Below are 22,345 nucleotides of genomic sequence, written 5' to 3'. Positions count from 1 at the left end.
AACTATATTCAATGTAAAACCTCAATGTACCATATACTTAGAAATAAATGATATTCTATTCTATTCTATTCAACCTGTTGCGGTAGAATCTGGTTGCTTGCTTTCAGGTGCATAGAGTGCGATTAGAAACGTTTTTCATAATTCTCGCTCAAAAGATAAAAAAGTGTCATCTCCATTGGCACATTGTCGTAGGTCGTGTTCAGTTTGCCAACTGCAAATAAGATTGTTCTTTAACATTTACCGTTTTTTTTCCTAGTTCCACTTTTTTGTTCACGATATTCATTGATTTTCTTGCTGTCATTGAACATCCTTGACAGTCGTTGCGGGTAATCAGAAGCCATTGAGTCTGACACCAGTATCAAGTAACCAAGGGGTATCGAGTTGCCCGGGAAACTGATTTGAGGAGGTCAGATAGGCAGTCGCTCCTTGTAAAACACTGGTACTCAGTTGCATCCTGTTAGACTGGAAGCCGACGCCAACATAGTTGGGAAAAAGGCTCGGGAGATGATAAAACCAGTTTCAGTCCCAATATTATGTATGGTGGCGTCTGTTCGTCATGGCTGCACGTTGCTTGACACACCAGACAAATGTAAATTAACTAAAATACAGACTCTAATGAAAAATATGATGACGTCTATTTTTTAAGAAAAAAAACTAGTTCCTGAGACCGGCTGCCTGCTATCGACATATTATGTTCGATTGATTATCTATTATAAAAAATCTTATACGAAGGTTCTTATTTTTTTAATTATCTTTTTATTATATACGAATATTCTCTTAATAATTACGAATCTAAAAATAGAAACTAAAACATATTTAATTTAACACCAACATGAATTAGACACATATTCTTAATTACTATATATAACTCTTACCCAAGCAGCAAGTAATTAAAATCTAAGTCCAGTTATGAAGATGCATGAAGAAACATAATCCTAACATACATAGGTATCTAAACTTACAAAAGCATACACCATTTCTGGTTTCATTTGGTTTTGGTCGAGTAAAAGGGAAACAAAGCATTCTGAATCGACAGAGTCGTCAATTTTACAAACAATAAAAAGGTTCAGACATTATAAACTCTTTTGCAAAAAAAGCGGGCACCTATGCGAAATCGTAGTTTTAAGGACTTTACGTGTATTTCAAAGGGTTTTAATGATTGTAGCATGTTTCTAGCATCAAAAGATGTTAGCCAAGCATGCGTAAGAGTGTATTCTAAATTTGAATTTTGTACAATTGCTAAGAAATTGGTTAAACCTTGTTTTGGACTAATTGCAAGCAAAAAGTTCGTCGGTGTTTTGAAAAGTTTTTGAAGTGATTTTCAGGAAAATGATAATGCAATTTTAATTAATGATTAATGTACTTTTTTGTAAGATCAAAACATTTTTGAAAAACTATGCGTATTTGATAAAATTTTCACCTGCTCTAAATGGGCTATACTGATGATTGATGGCAATGTTAAGAGTTTCGGTATTTTAGTGTAAAGCGTTTTATTGTTTAGATATTGTACCCACGTGTTTTAAAATATCGCTTTTTCATAAATAAACACTATTTAGAAGAGTATCAGTACTTTGAGCTGCGACAAAACCAATTTAAAGTAAGCAGTGCCGATCACAACTCGTCTCCTATCAGACTTCGACATTTTTAAAAGTCTTGAAATTCTACAAAATACAGAAAATAGCACATAGACTGTGAGCACGAGGTCTTAAGGTCTCGTAATCACTGATTTTTGAACAACCTCGTCTCTCGGGAAACTCCGTAGACCTCTGAAGATCCATGAGTCTGAGCGTTGAAATAGCGTGTTTTCATCCCACGGACATTTTATTAAATAAACTTGCCTATAATGAGATTTTCTGGCATCTACAGCACTTTCCTGCTTAAATCATAACAATAATTGGCTATCTGCTCATTTCTTAAGAACCATACGTTTGGCAAATCATTTTGAATTCTTGACTCCCTTTCAGCTAAATCGTCGTTTAGTAACCCGATACCTATGGAGTTATCGAGAGCTTCAACGCGGCAATAATTTGACTTTTTAGATAGCTTTAACCCTCCTCATCATTTTTCATGTGGTTAATTTTAACATTTATCACAAAATTTGGTATTTTTTAAATTTCAAAGTCCGATAGGAGACGAGTTGTGATCGGCACTGCTTACTTTAAATTGGTTTTGTCGCAGCCAAAGGTACCGATACTCTTCTAAATAGTGTTTATTTATGAAAAAGCGATATTTTAAAACACGTGGGTACAATATCTAAACAATAGAACGCTTTACACTAAAATACCGAAACTCTTAACATTGCCACCAATCATCAGTATAGCCCATTTAGAGCAGGTGAAAATTTTATCAAATACGCATAGTTTTTCAAAAATGTTTTGATATAAAAAAAAAAGTACATTAATCATTAATTAAAATTGCAGTATCATTTTCCTGAAAATCACTTCAAAAAATTTTCAAAACACCGACGAACTTTTTGCTTGCAATTAGTCCAAAACAAGGTTTAACCAATTTCTTAGAAATTATACAAAATTCAAATTTAGAATACACTCTCAAGCATGCTCGGCTAACTCTTTTGATGCTAGAAATATACTACAATCATTAAAACCCTTTGAAATACACGTAAAATGCTTAAAATCAAGATTTCGCATAGGTGCCCGTTTTTTTTGCAAAAGAGTGTATTTGATTAATAGGCTTTCATTTAAGTTCTAACTCAGTACGTTGTGATCTCTTACTTAAATACTCTCCCCATACCAGCCGATTACTTTTCATTATAATTATGTATAGATTAATAGCAATGGTGTTCAAGTACTGCAAAATTTCTTCATACACATCAATTATCAAGTTTTCAACGTCTATCACTAGACTTACTGCTGGAAATACAGACATATTACTAAGTACAAATATCAATGTTGCAATATAGAATCGACTCCATTTATTAGTCGAGGCACTCTTCCACATTTTACTACAAAATAATGAATATAAAACAAACAGGTAAATAATGAAACCCAACGCAACAGGTGCACATAAGAATACATTACTGACGATTGTAAATTCTCTGGTTGACCATACAGAATTGTCATTATGAATAAGATATTTAATTACATATAATAACAACATAACTATAAAAGGCAAAGCCCAAGAAAATAGACTAGATTTTAGGTACCTCCTAGGAATATCAAGACGAAACACTTTAACGAAATCCACATAAAATATATAGCACAACACCAATAACCAATGCTGGTAACACAGTCCAAAGTAAACGACCACAGATGTAGGGATAGTGTCTAATAGTACATCTCCAGACAGAAGACCGTTTGCGGCGAAGGCCATAAGCACGTAAAACAAAAAATTATATAAACCGTTCGCCGCGATAGCACTAAGAAGCACGTAGTTTCTAAAATGTCGGAACTTCTTGATGAGGTACCACGATATCACACCGTATATGAACGCGATGAGGGTTAAGGTACCCAAAATTCCACCTATGGCGTATATGGCAGTATTGCCCACTAAGTCGCTGAAAAATTTTACTTCTCGGCCGTCACTGTTTTTATATTCACTTGTATTGTTGCCGGCCATGGTGACAGAACTGCGGATCTTCAGTCGATGAGTCGCTGGCCTGCTGTTAGACTACGTTGCGCGACGGTATCGTGCAGGGATCGAACGAGAGGAGCTGAATATTGAGCTCAGAAGTGGAGCGCGAGAGGTGTCGCCATCACACAGGATGATGACGACTGCACAAATAATGGATGGTACCCCACCCTTCTCAAGAAGCGCCAAAAGCGTTATGAACTTAATCTGGCATCGTACTTTGATATATCCTGTTTTTAAGCTGGAAATATACGTGTCTCCAAACTTCGCATGTTAAACTGGTTATTTTTTTAAACAGATGCAGTAAACTGGTTTTTTGAAAGTCATTGAATATCGTGAACGGGAAGGTGCTCACAGGAAAACGAAAATGGTTAGGTACTGTTAAGGAACAATCTTGTTTGCAGCTGACAAACTGAACAGGACCTCTACCATTGTACCTAACAACCCGTTATACCCAATTCATTCTGGGCACCTGAATACAGGTTTGCAAATAGGTAATATGCATTTATCTGCGTCGCTGCCAATAAGACTAGATAATATTATGTATTAGAAATCAAATCAAATCAAAATTCATATACAGGTATAAAAATGTTACAAATAGATATAGGCTTTCAGGCTTTTGTTTTAACTCGTTTAAATTAAAATTTCGCTAGTTTACCGTTGTGGGGGCGCCCACGTTGTTTGCCCGCATATTTTTATTGCATCCAAAATGCATAAACTACGCTTCGGTTACGTAATTCAAGGGCGCGTTATCGGCATTCGGCCTTACAGCTCGCGTAACGCGTTACTTGCAAGCCGATAATACGCTACTATTGCTTATTATGTATGAGTATTGCTAGACTTTGCTAGCCGTTTGTCACGTCGGTCGACCAAAACCAGTGGAAATGTTGGCTTTTTTGAACTTGACTTAATAATGATCTACTTTTATTTGAGGTATATCCATCTATTATCTGCCTATAAATCCTTTCAATTTCTTGAGCTGCATTTATCGCACTCCAGCGCATTGTTCCTGACCTATAACTCTTTAAACACACTAAAAACGTGTTTCAGTCCCAATGTATATAAATTGTCCACAAGTGATGGTGGTGTCCGTTCGTTATGGCTGCACGCATACAGACTACCTATATTAATTTTAATACAGTCTAGTCGAAAACATGATTTTTAAAGAAAAATTCTAGTTTCTGAGACCGGTTGCCTGCAATATCAACTAATGTAAGAATATGTGATTATTTAATATTAAAAAAAAAACTAGGTAGAAGGATAACACATTTAGGTTATTAATAAAATGTTCTTTTATTACATACAAATATTCTCTTAATAAGAACGAGTGTAAAAATAGAAGTTAAAATATATTAAGTTTAACACCAATATGAAGTAAACACATATACTTAATTACTATTTATAATTCTTACCTAAGCACCAAGAAAAAATGTAAGTTTAGTTATGAAGGTGCTATGAAGAAACGTGATCCTAATATTTCCAAAAGTTTACACCATTTGTTTTGGTTATTGTCGAGTAAAAGCGAAACAAAGGTATTCTGAATCGACAGAATCTTCAATTTCACAAACGATTAAAACCACGACTCGATATGACAAATGTTAAAACGGTCAGACATTATGCTTGTAGTCAGTATTTACTTGGGGATCATGTATTTATTAATAGGCTTTTTATTTAAGTTCTAACTCAGTACGTTTTGATCTCTTATTTAAATACTCTCCCCATACCAATCGATTACTTTTCATTACAATTATGTATAGAACAATGGCTATGTTGTTCAAGCAGTCCAAAATTTCTGCACATACATAAATTATCAAGTTTTCTACGTTTGTCACTCGTATTACTGCTGCCAATACTGACACATTACTTAGTACAAATATCAATGTTGAAATATAGAATCGACTCCATTTGTCAGTCGAGGTACTCTTCGAAATTTTACTACAAAATAAAGAATACAAAACACACATGTAAATAATTAAATTCATTGCAATAGGTGCCAAAATCAACACAAAACTGACAATTGTATATACTCTGACTGTCCGTTCCGAATCGTCACTATAAAGAAGATATATAGTTAGAAATAATGACGACATAAAAGGCATGCCCCAAGACAATAGGCTAGATTTTAAGTACCTCCTATGAATATCAAGACGAAACACTTTAACGAAATCCACATAAAATATATAGCACAACACCAATAACCACAGATGGTAACACAGTCCACAGTAAACGAACGTGAATAGGTCGAAATAAATGTGTATTTTTATTTTTTGTGGCAGGAGATCGTTTACTTGGATAGCCATATACACGTGCCACAAAAACCAATATAAGCATTCCGCCGCGATAGCACTAAGAAGCACGTAGTTTCTAAAATGTCGGAACTTCTTGATGAGGCACCACGATACCACACCGTATATGAACGCGATGAAAGTTAAGGTACCCAAAATCCCGGCTATAGTGTACATAGCAGTATCGCCCACTAAGTCGCTCAAACTTTTTACTTCAGAGTCGCCACTGTCTTCATATTCACTTGTGTTGTTGTCGGCCATAATGATAGAATTATGGCTCTTCAGTCGATGAGTCGGCGGCCTGTAGTTAGACTAGGATGCGACGGTATCGTGCAGGGATCGGACGAAAAGAGCTGAATACCGAGCTCAGAAGTGGAGCGTGACAGATGCCGCTATCACACTAGATGACGATGAATGCTCAAATAATGGATGGCACGCGGCCATACCAACAAGCGCCAATAGCGTTATGAACTTAATCTGACATATTTTTGTGTGATATCCTGTTTTTAAGCTGGAAATGTAGGTGTCTTCAAAGTTCGCATGTTAAACTGGTTATTTTTATTATTAAATGCAGTAAACTGGTATTTTGAAAGTCATTGAACATCGTGAACGAGAACTTGAACCTGCTTTTTTTGTTCCAGACTTCTTTATAAAAAAAAAACACGTAAAAGAACACACAGAACCATCGCAGAATCGCGGAATATACGAATGTATAAGGTGCTCATAGGAAAATCAAAAAGGTTAATTTTTAGAACTAAACATTAGTTCATTACAACAATTAAAAGTTAATTGTTAGAACATTAGTTCTTAAAATTAACGTATTGAACTTAGTTCTAAAATTAACAAATGTACCTTTAAAAAATGATATCCTTTAAAGGAGATTATAGGTAGTAAAGATGAATAGATCAGAATTATAAAGTTTGTCTCTGATGTAGAAAAACACAGTCCAACCGATTATTTTTAACTCCATACGCAATTTTGGAACAAAATTGCAAAAAAAGCCAACATTTCCACTGGTTTTGGCCGGCGTAACAAATGGCTAGCAAAGTCTAGCAATACTCATACATAATAAGCAATAGTAGCGTATTATCGGCCTGCAAGTAACGCGTTACGCGAGCTGTAAGGCCGAATGCCGATAACGCGCCCTTGAATTACGTAACAGAAGCGTAGTTTTATGCATTTTGCATACAATGAAAATATACGGGCGACCAACGTGGACTCCACTGCGACTGTAAGCAAGCGAAAATATAATTAAAACGAGTTAAAACAACAGCCGTCCCCAAACACAGAATAAAATAATTGACTGCTGACGATTACGTTATTTGCAAAGATTTTTTAAGTTGAAAATTCATTACAATCCAGTTTTTGGGGTTTTATTTCGTTGGGAATTGTTCCACACATGTGTGTGTCTGCATACGTTGGCATAGGTCGTGTTCATTTTGCCAACTGCAAATAAGATTGTTCCTTTACAATTACCGTTTTGTTTTCCTATGAGCACCTTATATATTCCTATTGGCGATCGCGATGGCTATGTAATGTGTTGTGTTTCATTTTTTAATATAGACGTCCGAAACAAAAAAACATATTCAAGTTTCGCTCACGGTTTTAAATTACTTGTGAAATTCCGTTTTACTGTGTCTGTTAAAAAAATAACCAGTTTAACATGTGAAGTTTGAAGACACGCATATTTCTAGCTTAAAAAAACAGGATGTAACAAAATAATAATACGCCAGATTAAGTTCATAACGCTATTGGCGCTTGTTGGTATGGTCGCGTGCCATTCATTATTTCTGCAGTCATTATCGTCCTGTGTGATGGCGGCGTCTCTCACGCTCCGCTTCTGAGCTCGATATTCAGCTTCTTTCGTCCGATCCCTGCACGATACCGCCGCATCCTAGTCTAACTACAGACCACCGACTCATCGACTGAAGAGCCATAATTCTATCATTATGACCGACAACAACACAAGTGAATATGAAAACAGTGCTGTCCCAAAAGTTGAAGGTTTAAGCGACTTAGTGGACGATACTGCTATGTACACCATAGCCGGATTTTTGGGTACCTTAACTTTCATCGCGTTCATATACGGTGTGGTATCGTGGTGCCTCATCAAGAAGTTCCGACATTTTAGAAACTACGTGCTTCTTAGTGCTATCGCGGCGGAATGCTTATATTGGTTTTTGTGGCATGTGTATGTAGCCATCGAAGAAAACGCTGTTCTGTCACAAAATGTAGCATTATTTATGTACGTTTACTTTGGACTGTGTTACCATCACTGGTTATTGGTGTTGTGCTATATATTTTATGTGGATTTCGTAAAAGTGTTTCGTCTTGATATTCATAGGAGGTACTTAAAATCTAGCCTATTGTCTTGGGGTATGCCTTTTATGTCGACATTATTTTTCACCATATACATTCTTTATAGTGACTTTGAATGGACAATCAGAGCGGATAAAATCATGTATGTATTGTTGTCGGCGCCTATTGCGATGAATTTAATTATTTACATGTGTGTTTTATATTCCTTATTTTGTAGTACCATTTCGAAGAGCACCTCGATAAACAAATGGAGTCGATTCTATATTTCAACATTGATATTTGTACTGAGTAAGCTTTTCATTATTTATTCATAATAATCAATATTAATCTATAATAGGGAAATATTAAAACTAGGTATCAAAATATTCATCCGCATCGCTGTCAGCTGGGATCGTGCCCAAAAGGCTGGCTGCATTGCCACGCTGGATGGCAATGCATATCCTTTGACCGAAGTATAGGCCAGCCCTTTGGTCACGAGTGGACTCCACTAATCGCTTACTAATTTCCCGAAATAGTCTGTGGGCACTTGGGCCCCATGGTCCCAGGGTTTCAACCCCAAACGGCTCAAAAATGCAATTGCCGGTGAGGTTTACATATTTGTGCCGCTTGAGGTTTTCCGCGGCCGCAGCAGCTGCACCGACACAGCTCGCCGTACTGGGAAGGTGGGAAGGTGCAAGGGTGTCGACGCACGTTGCGTCCCACACCAAAGACCTTCCCATCTTCCAAGGCATTATAGACATCCCGTCTGGTCTCTTGCCATCGTCGCGTGCCAAGCCTCTGGGTTCTAAAATGGCTGGCACTCCGGCGGTGACAAGAGCACGACGGATAATGTCATTTATGCTGGCGTGTCGTGCCATGCGACCAGCACTTTTGCTACAGGAAAGACCATGGTGCCCAAGGTGGTCCACAGATTCACCGCACTGGCAGCGATGCGGAGCCGCAGTGGGAGCGCCCACTGCGGCTCCAGTACTGAGTAATGTGTCAGTATTGGCAGTAGCAATACAAGCGACAAACGTAGAAACTTTGATCATTCATGTATGTGCAGAAATTTTGGATTACTTGAACAACATAGCCATTGTTCTATACATAATTGCAATGAAAAGTAATCGGCTGGTATGGGGAGAGTATTTAAGTTAGAGATTAAAACGTACTGAGTTAGTACTTAAATGAAATCCTATTTAGAAATACATGATCCCCTAGTAAATACTGACTAGAAGCATAATGTTTGACCGTTTTAAAATTTGTCATATCAAGTCGTGCTTTTCATTGTTTGTAAAATTGACGATTCTGTCGATTCAGAATACCTTTATTTCACTTTTACTAGACCAAAACAAAAATAAATTAAGTACTCGTATCTACTTCATATTCGTGTTAAATTAGATATGTAAAACTTCTATTGATATATTCGTTAGTGATAAGATAATATTTGTATGTAATAAAAAGTTAATTAAATAAATAAGAACCGAAATGTGTTATATTATAATAATAAAAAATATGCCTGATATGATGTTAAATAATAAAAAATATACCTGATCTCTTTCCGGACGTGTCAGATTGCCGTGCCGTCGGGTTATGAGAGTGAAGGAATAGGAGTGCACCCGTGTCTGCGCAAATGCTCGTGCACTATAATGTCCTGCGCAGCTGACTGATCTACTTAAATGAGAACAGCCACCGTGGCCGAAATCGACCTTGGACGCCATTATTAGCATTATTATAGATAATCACACATTCCAACATTAGTCTATAATGCAGGCAACCGCTCTCAGGAACTAGTGTTTTTCCTCAAAAACACACGTCATCATGATTTCTCAGTAACACAATATTTTAACATTTCCTTGTCTATATATTCTAGAAATTCGCAAATTCTTCCGAAAATATAAAAAATAAATTCAAAGTGAACATAACTTAAGGCATAAAAATAGATTAAATTTACCTACATCCAAACTTAAAATTCACTCTTCCGGTCCGTTAGTAAGCTCCATTTAAGTATATAACAATCTACTAAAGAACATAAAAGATGAACCTAAAACTCCCATATTTATAAAAAAATTAAAGCAATTCCTCAACGACAAATGTTATTATACATTAAAAGAATACGGCATCGTTCAGACCAAACGTATTGTCGGCCGCTGACTGTGAGCGCGCGTTACGCAGTTTATTGCTTTTTCATATATATTGAAATTGTCGTTCACACCGAACCGACTATACGCTGTTACGTCGTCTGTTGTAGCTGACTCTCAGTGGCCGATTATTTTACTACGCGACTATGCACGGCGGACGCGGATTGGCTACGCGGACGCAGTTGCCGAATAGCGCCGCTCCGCCGCGTACGCTCCGCCGCGCCTCGGTACAGCACGTCGATAATTAGGGTCCCTTTTATATAAGCTTAAACGTATAGTACCTCATCGAATATTTTACTGTCATACGAAAATATTTCTTGAACTTATTTGGATAAAGTCTATATTCGAAATATAAAGTATGAAATTGACCAAGAAAATATCTCTTCAAATTTAAGGGATGTACCCACAATCTCTTCTTTTTATTATTTTCGTCTTCCTCTAGAGCTTCGCAAATGGCAACTATCTGAATGCGCATCATTTAATTGAAATATCAGTAAAACGTTTGATTTGAAAAAAATGAATTACGCTAGTTTTATCGTTTATAAAATACTACAAGCAACTTCAAACACCGAGCCCTTTTATGTGTAGAATAGTCAGCCGCTCAGCGTACGCATCTAGTGTGAACCTAAAAGAGCCTATTCTTTTGTTCACACATGTAGCGCATCGTACGCTATAGCCTATTGTCGGCTTGGTGTGAACGCGTTCTGCAGATTGAGTCGACGTTCACACTGGGGCAGACAGTGAGTATACTCACAGTCAGCGGCGGACAATACGTTTGGTGTGAACAATCCCTACATGGAAGACAAATCCTTTAATAAATAAAAACTAAATAAAAGTACACACATAAAAGTCATAACACAAACGCACACACCCATTCACACCGACACTCACATGTACACTAATTAATATGTTGTTAAATTTAATTATAATTTATTAATATGCTAGTATTAAAACTCTCCTACTTCTTTAAGCTGTGCCCCATAGAGTCCATATTGTCACTAATCTAAATGTATAACCTGTTATAACATATGGAATGCTAATAAAGAATTGAGCATTGAGTATTTCATGAGAGCCTGTATTATAGTGAATGTACGTTTGTCTGGTGTATCAATCAGAGTAAGCAACGTGCAGCCATGACGAACAGACGCCACCTTCAATTGTGGGCAATTTATATACATTGGGACTGAAACACGTTTGTAGTGTGTTTAAAAAGTTATATGTCAGGAGTGCGACAAATATACCTCAAACAATTGAAAGGAGATATAGGCAGGTAATAGATGGACAGACCTCAAATAAAAGTATTTTTTATAAAATAGAAAAACAGAGCCCAACAGATCATTATTATGTCAAGCGCAAAAAAGCCAATAGTTCCACTGGTAATGGCCGACGTGACAAACGGTTAGCAAAGTCTAGCAATACTCATACATAATAAGCAATAGTAGCGTATTATCGGTTTGCAAGTAACGCGTTACGCGAGCTGTCAGGCCGAATGCCGATAACGCGCCCTTGAATTGCGTAACAGAAGCGTAGTTTTATGCATTTTGCATACAATACGGGCGTTAAAAGAGTTAAAACAACAGCCGTCTAGAATGCTGTTTAAAGTCAATACACAGAATAAAATAATTGATGAAAACTCATTAACACTCCAGTTTTTAGGTTATTTATTTCATGACATGACATGACCATTATTCGCAGTGATACAGATAAATAAATATTACCTATTTCGATGCATAATTTTGGTGTCTGTCAAAATTCTTCTGACTTGTGATCTGATAATGTGAAAAAATTGCTTAAATATTAATTGAGTTGGTGTTAAGAAGTTCAAAACAGTATTTAGGTACCCAGAACGCACTAAGTATGACTTGCAAATAACATTGTTCCTTTACAGTAACCGTTTTTGTTTTCCTATGAGCACTTTATATGTATATTCGTATTTTTCGCGATTCTACGATGGCTCTGAAAATTTTACCTGGTTTTTTAAAATAATGTAGAAGTCTGGAACAAAACAACAAGGTAAATTTTTCGTTAAGGTACGCTATTCGATGACTTTCAAAATATTTGTTTACTGTATCTGATTTAAAAAGTAACCAGTTTAACACGCGAATTTTGAAGACACCTATTTCTAGAATAGAAACAGGATATAAAAAAATAATGCGTCAGATTGAGTTTATAACGTCATTGGCGCATCGTTGTATGGTCGCGTGCATCCATTATTCGTGCAGTCATCATCATCCTGTGTGATGGCGACGTCTCTTGCGCTCCACTTCTGAGCTCGATATTCAGCTCCTTTCGTCCGATCCCTGCACGATACCGCCACGCAACCTAGTCTAACTACAGGCCAGCGACTCATCGACTGAAGATTCATAATTCTATCATTATGGCTGATTACAACACAATTGAATATGAAGACAGTGACGACTCTGAAGTAAATGATTTCAGCGACCTAGTGGGCGAAACTGCTTCGTTCGCCATACTTGGGAGTTTGGGTATCATAACGCTCATTGCGTTCATATACGGTGTGATATCGTGGTGTCTCATCAAGAAGTTCCGACATTTTAGAAACTTCGTGCTTCTTAGTGCTATCGCGGTGGGCTGCCTTTACTGGTTTATGTGGCACTTACTTACGAAACTCGCCGAAAACGATCTTATGTCGTCAGAAAATATAGCATTTAACAATTTCTATTTAATTATGGACGTCTACATGGTAGTGTGCTACGATCTCTGGTTATTGGTGTTGTGCTATATATTTTATGTGGATTTCGTGAAAGTGTTTCGTCTTGATATTCATAGAAGGTACCTAAAATCTAGCCTATTTTCCTGGGGGTTGCCTTTTATTCCGTCGTTATTTCTAACCATATATCTTTTTTATAATAACAATTATGAATGGTCACTCAGAGTTTATATAATAATCAGTCACGTATTTTCATTGGCACCTATTGCGATGAATTTAATTATTTACATGTGTGTTCTGTATTCTTTGTTTTCTAGTACCTCGACCGATAAATGGAGTCGATTCTATATTTCAACATTGATATTTGTGCTGAGTAATGTGTCAGTATTGCCATCAGTAGTAAAAGTGTTAAATGTAGAAAACTTGATTACTAATGTGTGTACAGATATTTTTTTCTGCTTGAAGATTGTAGCCATTGATCTTTACATAATTGCAATGAAAAGTAATCGGCTGGTATGGGGAGAGTATTTAAGTTAGAGATTAAAACGTACTGAGTTAGTACTTAAATGAAATCCTATTTAGAAATACATGATCCCCTAGTAAATACTGACTAGAAGCATAATGTTTGACCGTTTTAAAATTTGTCATATCAAGTCGTGCTTTTCATTGTTTGTAAAATTGACGATTCTGTCGATTCAGAATACCTTTATTTCACTTTTACTAGACCAAAACAAAAATAAATTAAGTACTCGTATCTACTTCATATTCGTGTTAAATTAGATATGTAAAACTTCTATTGATATATTCGTTAGTGATAAGATAATATTTGTATGTAATAAAAAGTTAATTAAATAAATAAGAACCGAAATGTGTTATATTATAATAATAAAAAATATGCCTGATATGATGTTAAATAATAAAAAATATACCTGATCTCTTTCCGGACGTGTCAGATTGCCGTGCCGTCGGGTTATGAGAGTGAAGGAATAGGGAGTGCACCCGTGTCTGCGCAAATGCTCGTGCACTATAATGTCCTGCGCAGCTGACTGATCTACTTAAATGAGAACAGCCACCGTGGCCGAAATCGACCTTGGACGCCATTATTAGCATTATTATAGATAATCACACATTCCAACATTAGTCTATAATGCAGGCAACCGCTCTCAGGAACTAGTGTTTTTCCTCAAAAACACACGTCATCATGATTTCTCAGTAACACAATATTTTAACATTTCCTTGTCTATATATTCTAGAAATTCGCAAATTCTTCCGAAAATATAAAAAATAAATTCAAAGTGAACATAACTTAAGGCATAAAAATAGATTAAATTTACCTACATCCAAACTTAAAATTCACTCTTCCGGTCCGTTAGTAAGCTCCATTTAAGTATATAACAATCTACTAAAGAACATAAAAGATGAACCTAAAACTCCCATATTTATAAAAAAATTAAAGCAATTCCTCAACGACAAATGTTATTATACATTAAAAGAATACATGGAAGACAAATCCTTTAATAAATAAAAACTAAATAAAAGTACACACATAAAAGTCATAACACAAACGCACACACCCATTCACACCGACACTCACATGTACACTAATTAATATGTTGTTAAATTTAATTATAATTTATTAATATGCTAGTATTAAAACTCTCCTACTTCTTTAAGCTGTGCCCCATAGAGTCCATATTGTCACTAATCTAAATGTATAACCTGTTATAACATATGGAATGCTAATAAAGAATTGAGCATTGAGTATTTCATGAGAGCCTGTATTATAGTGAATGTACGTTTGTCTGGTGTATCAATCAGAGTAAGCAACGTGCAGCCATGACGAACAGACGCCACCTTCAATTGTGGGCAATTTATATACATTGGGACTGAAACACGTTTGTAGTGTGTTTAAAAAGTTATATGTCAGGAGTGCGACAAATATACCTCAAACAATTGAAAGGAGATATAGGCAGGTAATAGATGGACAGACCTCAAATAAAAGTATTTTTTATAAAATAGAAAAACAGAGCCCAACAGATCATTATTATGTCAAGCGCAAAAAAGCCAATAGTTCCACTGGTAATGGCCGACGTGACAAACGGTTAGCAAAGTCTAGCAATACTCATACATAATAAGCAATAGTAGCGTATTATCGGTTTGCAAGTAACGCGTTACGCGAGCTGTCAGGCCGAATGCCGATAACGCGCCCTTGAATTGCGTAACAGAAGCGTAGTTTTATGCATTTTGCATACAATACGGGCGTTAAAAGAGTTAAAACAACAGCCGTCTAGAATGCTGTTTAAAGTCAATACACAGAATAAAATAATTGATGAAAACTCATTAACACTCCAGTTTTTAGGTTATTTATTTCATGACATGACATGACCATTATTCGCAGTGATACAGATAAATAAATATTACCTATTTCGATGCATAATTTTGGTGTCTGTCAAAATTCTTCTGACTTGTGATCTGATAATGTGAAAAAATTGCTTAAATATTAATTGAGTTGGTGTTAAGAAGTTCAAAACAGTATTTAGGTACCCAGAACGCACTAAGTATGACTTGCAAATAATATTGTTCCTTTACAGTAACCGTTTTTGTTTTCCTATGAGCACTTTATATGCTCTGAAAATTTTACCTGGTTTTTTAAAATAATGTAGAAGTCTGGAACAAAACAACAAGGTAAATTTTTCGTTTAGGTACGCTATTCGATGACTTTCAAAATATTTGTTTACTGTATCTGATTTAAAAAGTAACCAGTTTAACACGCGAATTTTGAAGACACCTATTTCTAGAATAGAAACAGGATATAAAAAAATAATGCGTCAGATTGAGTTTATAACGTCATTGGCGCATCGTTATATGGTCGCGTGCATCCATTATTCGTGCAGTCATCATCATCCTGTGTGATGGCGACGTCTCTTGCGCTCCACTTCTGAGCTCGATATTCAGCTCCTTTCGTCCGATCCCTGCACGATACCGCCACGCAACCTAGTCTAACTACAGGCCAGCGACTCATCGACTGAAGATTCATAATTCTATCATTATGGCTGATTACAATACAATTGAATATGAAGACAGTGACGACTCTGAAGTAAATGATTTCAGCGACCTAGTGGGCGAAACTGCTTCGTTCGCCATACTTGGGAGTTTGGGTATCATAACGCTCATTGCGTTCATATACGGTGTGATATCGTGGTGTCTCATCAAGAAGTTCCGACATTTTAGAAACTTCGTGCTTCTTAGTGCTATCGCGGTGGGCTGCCTATATTGGTTTATGTGGCTCTTGCTTACGGAACTCGCCCTAAACGATCTTATGACAAATATAGCATTAAACAATTTCTATTTAATTATGGACGTTTACGTGGTAGTGTGCTACGATCTCTGGTTATTGGTGTTGTGCTATATATTTTATGTGGATTTCGTGAAAGTGTTTCGTCTTGATATTCATAGGAGGTACCTAAAATCTAGTCTATTTTCCTATGTTTTTCCTATCTTTCCGTCACTAGTTCTAACCTTACAATTTAATTATAGTGACAATTATGAATGGTCACTCAGAGTTTATATAATAATCAGTCATGTATTTTCATTGGCACCTATTGCGATGAATTTAATTATTTACATGTGTGTTCTGTATTCTTTGTTTTCTAGTACCTCGACCGATAAATGGAGTCGATTCTATATTTCAACATTGATATTTGTGCTGAGTAATGTGTCAGTATTGCCATCAGTAGTAAAACTGTTAAATGTAGAAAACTTGATCATTAATGCTTGTGTACAATTTTCGAGGAACTTTAACAACTTAGCCATTGATCTATACATAATTATAATGAAAAGTAATCGGCTGGTATGGGGAGAGTATTTCAGTAAGAGATCAAAACGTACTGAGTTAGAACTTATATGAAATCCTATTTAGAAATACATGATCCCCAAGTAAATACTGACGAGAAGCATAATGTCTGACCGTTTCAAAATTTGTCATATCAAGTCGTGCTTTTCATTGTTTGTAAAATTGACGATTCTGTCGTTCAGAATAGCTTTATTTCACTTTTACTCAACTAAAACCAAAAGAAATTAAGTATACATATCTTCTTCATATTGGTGTTAAATTAAATATCTCTCCTCCTTATATACCACTCCTATTGTTGTGTTAAATTAAATATGATTCCACTTCTATATCCGTTATTGATAAGAGAATATTTGTATGTAATAAAAAGTTAATTAAATAAATAAGACCCCTACCAGACCACCTATTTTTTATTATAGATAATCACACATTCCAACATTAGTCTATGATGCAGGCAACCGGTCTCAGGAACTAGTATTTTTCCTTAAAAATAGGTATACGACATCATAGCCGTTACTTGTAAGCAATTTTATATATACTGTCTGTTATAGGGCAGGAACATTGCGCTGGAGTGCGTAGTTTTTAGAACTTATTGCAAAAGTCTATTGAAGATGGGCAACAAATGCAGCTTAAACAATTAAAATGAGATATAGGCAGATGATAGATGGCAGGACCTCAAATAAAAAGTTTTTTTTTTATAACGCAGAAAAAGCCAGCCCAACAGATCATTATTAAGATAGTACAAAACGCAAAAATATACAAAAAAAAAAGTCAACATTTCCATTGGTTGTGGCCGACGTCACAAATGGCTAGCAAAGCCTAGCAATACCTACTCATACATAATAAGCAATAGTAGCGTATTATCGGCTTGCAAGTAACGCGTTACGCGAGCTGTAAGGCCGAATGCCGATAACGCGCCCTTGAATTACGTAACTAAAGCGTAGTTTCATACATTTTGCATACAATAATCGTATTCGTTTTGTTTTATTTAGAATTCATTATAATCCAGTTTTTTGAGAATTTATTTCGTTAAGAATTGTTTCTACGGACATGACCTATTACGTAAGTCTAGTCTTATTCGCAGTGATACAGATAAATAAATATTACCTATTTCGACGCATAATTTTGGTGTTTGTCAAAATTTTTCTGTCTTTTGATCAGATAATGTGAATAATTTGAGTTGGTGTTGAGAAGTTCAAAGCTGTATCTGTAGCGGTACCCAGAACGCACTAGCACGCTTTGAAAAAATCTTATACCTGTTTTTTTTTAATAAAGAAGTCTGGAAGGAAAAAACAGGTTCAAGTTTTCGTTCACGATATTCGATGAATTTTAAAATACCTGTTTACTGTACCTGATTTAAAAATAACCACTTTAATATGCGAACAATGAAGGCATGTACATTTCCAGCTTAAAAACAGGATATCACACAACAATAATGCAAAATTAAGCTCATACCGTTATTGGCGCTTCGTGGTACGGTCGCGTGCATCCATTATTCGTGGAGTCATCATCATCCTGTGTGATGACTCCTCTTCTGAGCTCGGTATTCAGCTCCTTTCGTCTAACTACAGGCCACCGACTCATCGACTTAAGAGCCATAAATCTATCATAATGGCCGACAACAGCACAAGTGAATATGAAAACAGTGACGTCCCGAAAGCAAAACATATCTACGAGTTTATGGGCGCTACTGCTATTTACACCATAGCCGGGATTTTGGGAACCTTAAGCCTCATCGCATTCATATACGGTGTGATATCGTGGTGTCTCATCAAGAAGTTCCGACATTTTAGAAACTACGTGCTTCTTAGTGCTATCGCGGCGAACGGGTCATATTATTTTTTGTGGCATGTGTTTATGGCCTTATTCGTAAGCGATCGTCTGTCACACAATGTACTTTTTAACACTATCTATCTATTTACGGCCTTTTACTTTTTACTGTGCTACCATCTGTGGTTATTGGTGTTGTGCTATATATTTTATGTGGATTTCGTAAAAGTGTTTCGTCTTGATATTAATAGGAGGTACTTAAAATCTAACCTATTATGTTGGGGTTTGCCTTTTATAGTTATGTCATTGTTATTTCTAATTGTATATCTTCTTTATAGTGACAATTTTGAATCGATAATAAGAGTAAATATAACGATCGGAGTAGTATTGGCATTGGCGCCTATTGCGATGAATTTAATTATTTACATGTGTGTTCTGTTTTCTTTATTTAGTAGTAACATTTCGAAGAGTACCTCGACTGACAAATGGAGTCGATTTTATATTTCAACATTGATATTTGTACTGAGTAATGTGTCAGTATTAGCAGCAGTAGTACAAGTGATGAACAAAGCCAACATGGTCATTAATGTTTGTGTACAAATGTCGAAGTATTTGAACAACATAGCCATTGATCTATACGTTATTGTAATGAAAAGTAATCGTCAGGTATGGGGAGAGTATTTAAGTAAGAGATCAAAACGTTCTGAGTTAGAACTTAAATGAAAGCCTATTAATAAATACATGATCCTCAAGTAAATACTCACGAAAGACATTTTTTTGCAAATATTTCGCGAGTTTTATTTTTTTTTAATTTACATTAAAAATAAGACTTCTTTAACTAAAACACCTTTCATTACATATCATGGGTTATGCCTACGGGGGAAACCATTGGCGCCTTTACCTTGACGCATTTTTCCTCGTTTCCTGTCCTCCAAGTGCATCGTTCCAATATAGTAGCTTTCTTAGTGCTTTAATCAGAAAACTGTTAATTTAACAGAAAAACTGCAAGTGACTTTTTTTTTAGACGATTTTATGAAGAAGAGAATTTCTTTGGAAGACCTCTAGTGACCTCCGAGCAATAAGTCGCGAAATATATTTTCGTGATTTTTTGACCCTGCAATTTTTATTGCCGACACGATATCGATGTTTATTTTTCACAACATCATAATAACGCCACTATAAAAGTGTATACAAAAATTCTGCTCACTAGGAATTATTCGCCTGAAGGAGGCTTAAAATGTCTAAAACGACTGGACTATGTTTGTAAAATTGAAAACTCTGTTGATTCAGAATGCCTTTGTTACCCGACCAAAAAAAGAAATGGTGTATGCTTTTGAAAATCCTCATACCGATGTATGGGAGGATCATATTTTGTCGTATCTGTTCTAATAACGTGGTGCTTAGGTAAGAGTTAGAAATAGTAATTAAGTATATGTGTCTACTTTATATTGGTGTTAAATTTAATATGTTTTAACTTCTAGTTTTATATTCGTTAGTGATAAGAGAATATTTGTATGCAATAAACAGTTAATAAAATAAATAAGAACGGAAATGTGTTTACCTCCACATATTTTTTATGATAGATAATCACATATTCGAACAATAGTCTATAATGCAGGCAACCGGTGTTAGGATCTAGTGTTTTTCCTGAAAAACACGTCATCATAAAAAGACACGCCTTCACTTGTGGGCAATTTCTATATATAATATTGGGACTGAAACACGTTTGTAGTATTTAATGAGTTGTATGTCATGAACAATGCGCTGGAGTGCGACAAATACAGCTCAAATAATTGAAAGGAGATAAAGGCAGGTAAAAGATGGATAGACCTCAAATAAAAGTAGCTTTTATGAAATAGAAAAACAAAGCCCAACAGATCAGTATTAATTCAAGTTCAGAAAAGCCAATATTTCCACTGATTGCGGCCGACGTGACAAACGGTTAGCAAAGTCTAGCAATACTCAAACATAATAAGCAATAGTAGCGTATTATCGGCTTGCAAGTAACGCGTTACGCGAGCTGTCAGGCCGAATGCCGATAACGCGACCTTGAATTACGTAACTGAAGCGTAGTTTTATGCATTTTGCATACAATGAAAATATACGGGCGAACAACGTGGGCGCCGCCGCGACGGTAAAAATATCCTTCGAGATGTTTCAAACGGTTATTTTATAGGCTATTTTATTTGTTTGTATGACGCGTAGTATGTTTTCTTATGCAACTCAATTGCATGTTTGAATGTCATGTCTGTTATTTTAAATGTTTGGCATGAGTTAAGCTTTTGTTGTCTAATATCTATGGATCAAAACAAATATACATATGTATATATTTGGGCAGGAAAAAATTGTAAAGCGATGTTTCATTGGTCTGTTCTGTGGGTCTATTTTATACCTGGCAAAGAGAAAAAAAAAGATATAGGTATTAACTCAGTTTTGTGACATCAGCGTGTTTTCAGCGTACACTTACAGTGCTATCTGTCGTATATTTCATTACTAGCTTCTGCCAGCGGTTTCACCCGCATCCCGTGGGAATTCGCGTTATGTATAATATTAGAACAGATTACGCAAAACTTAATAAAAGTGCATCGTGGTTACGGTCAAATACATGTATTTTATCAAAAAAAACATGAAATGCGTTGTTTTCACGCGAGACCAACCACAATTGTTTAATACTCTTTTGTGATTCATACACACGTTACTTAGGCTTCATCTAAGAAAGAGGAATTCGCTGTCTTCACTTAGTAATGCAGAACAAGCCCTAACAATACTCCGGAAACCGTTAGTATCAAGATATTGTTCCTTAGGTCATTTCCTGTTCTTTATTATATTCCATCTAGCACCCTTCCTTCCTCATTTCATTCATTCACATCATACACTGTACATTTTATTTCACGAAAGCGAGCAAACCATACGTGTGTGTGTGACTGTGAATAACTGGGTAACTCGGCTACTACTGACCGCTTCCGAGCTTACGCATACAAAGACAACGTGCATGTACATACACACACAAGTATGGGTCACCCGCTTTCGTGAAATAAAACATTTGTAACACTAACATACAGACGTAAACAATATTGTACTATAGTCAAAAGTGTTCCATGTTTTGTCCTTGGTTGACGCTTACGTCATTCCATGGTGTTTGGGGTGGTCGTGGCAATTGCTGGCGTGTTCATGGATCCTTAACGCACCTTGTTTACTGCGGGGACCAGCGATGACATCATGCGCGAACACAGCATTTTTGTTAAATACTGCGTGCTTAGAATTTATTTGTTGTGCGTTGTTTTGGTGTTGTGCTTCCTGTTTTGGAGCTAATTACGAATGGCTGGGCCTCCATTTTTGTGATCAATTTTTATTACTGCAGTGTTTATAAACTATGAAGTAGCATGGCCAAGGGTTCTTTAAGAAAACATAAGCTCTAAAATTGAGATTTGTTTTCTTACTGCGATAATTAAGAATCTCTGATCTCCCTAACAGTTCCGAGAAAAGATTTAACCATCCAGGCAGGTAGTCTACGAAAGTGACTTGTCAATCAATGAACTTGCGTAAATCTTTTTTCTTTAAATAATTATCTATTCAATAAGTAAATGTGTATATACATCGGTATTACGATTTCGTTCGTCCAAAAGAAAATTATTAGTCATCTGCTTCTGGCAGACCAATTAGTGGTCGGGACAGACATGCATCCCACGCAGTTAAGTCTATTAGTAGCTACTAAATATATTTCATTTCCATCGTACATAAT

The 22,345-nt window shown here is 36.0% G+C and overlaps 1 protein-coding gene across 3 annotated transcripts in view; it reads left to right on the top strand.

The window, feature by feature from the left end:
- LOC110374163 (uncharacterized) overlaps window positions 1-22,345 on the top strand; it is a 102,312-nt gene that overhangs the window by 47,672 nt on the left and 32,295 nt on the right. The gene's annotated exons all lie outside the window — the stretch shown is intronic.

Source organism: Helicoverpa armigera, chromosome 19, assembly GCF_030705265.1.
Source record: "Helicoverpa armigera isolate CAAS_96S chromosome 19, ASM3070526v1, whole genome shotgun sequence".
NCBI classification, from domain to species: domain Eukaryota; kingdom Metazoa; phylum Arthropoda; class Insecta; order Lepidoptera; family Noctuidae; genus Helicoverpa; species Helicoverpa armigera.
This window is presented reverse-complemented; position numbering and strand designations above follow the sequence as displayed.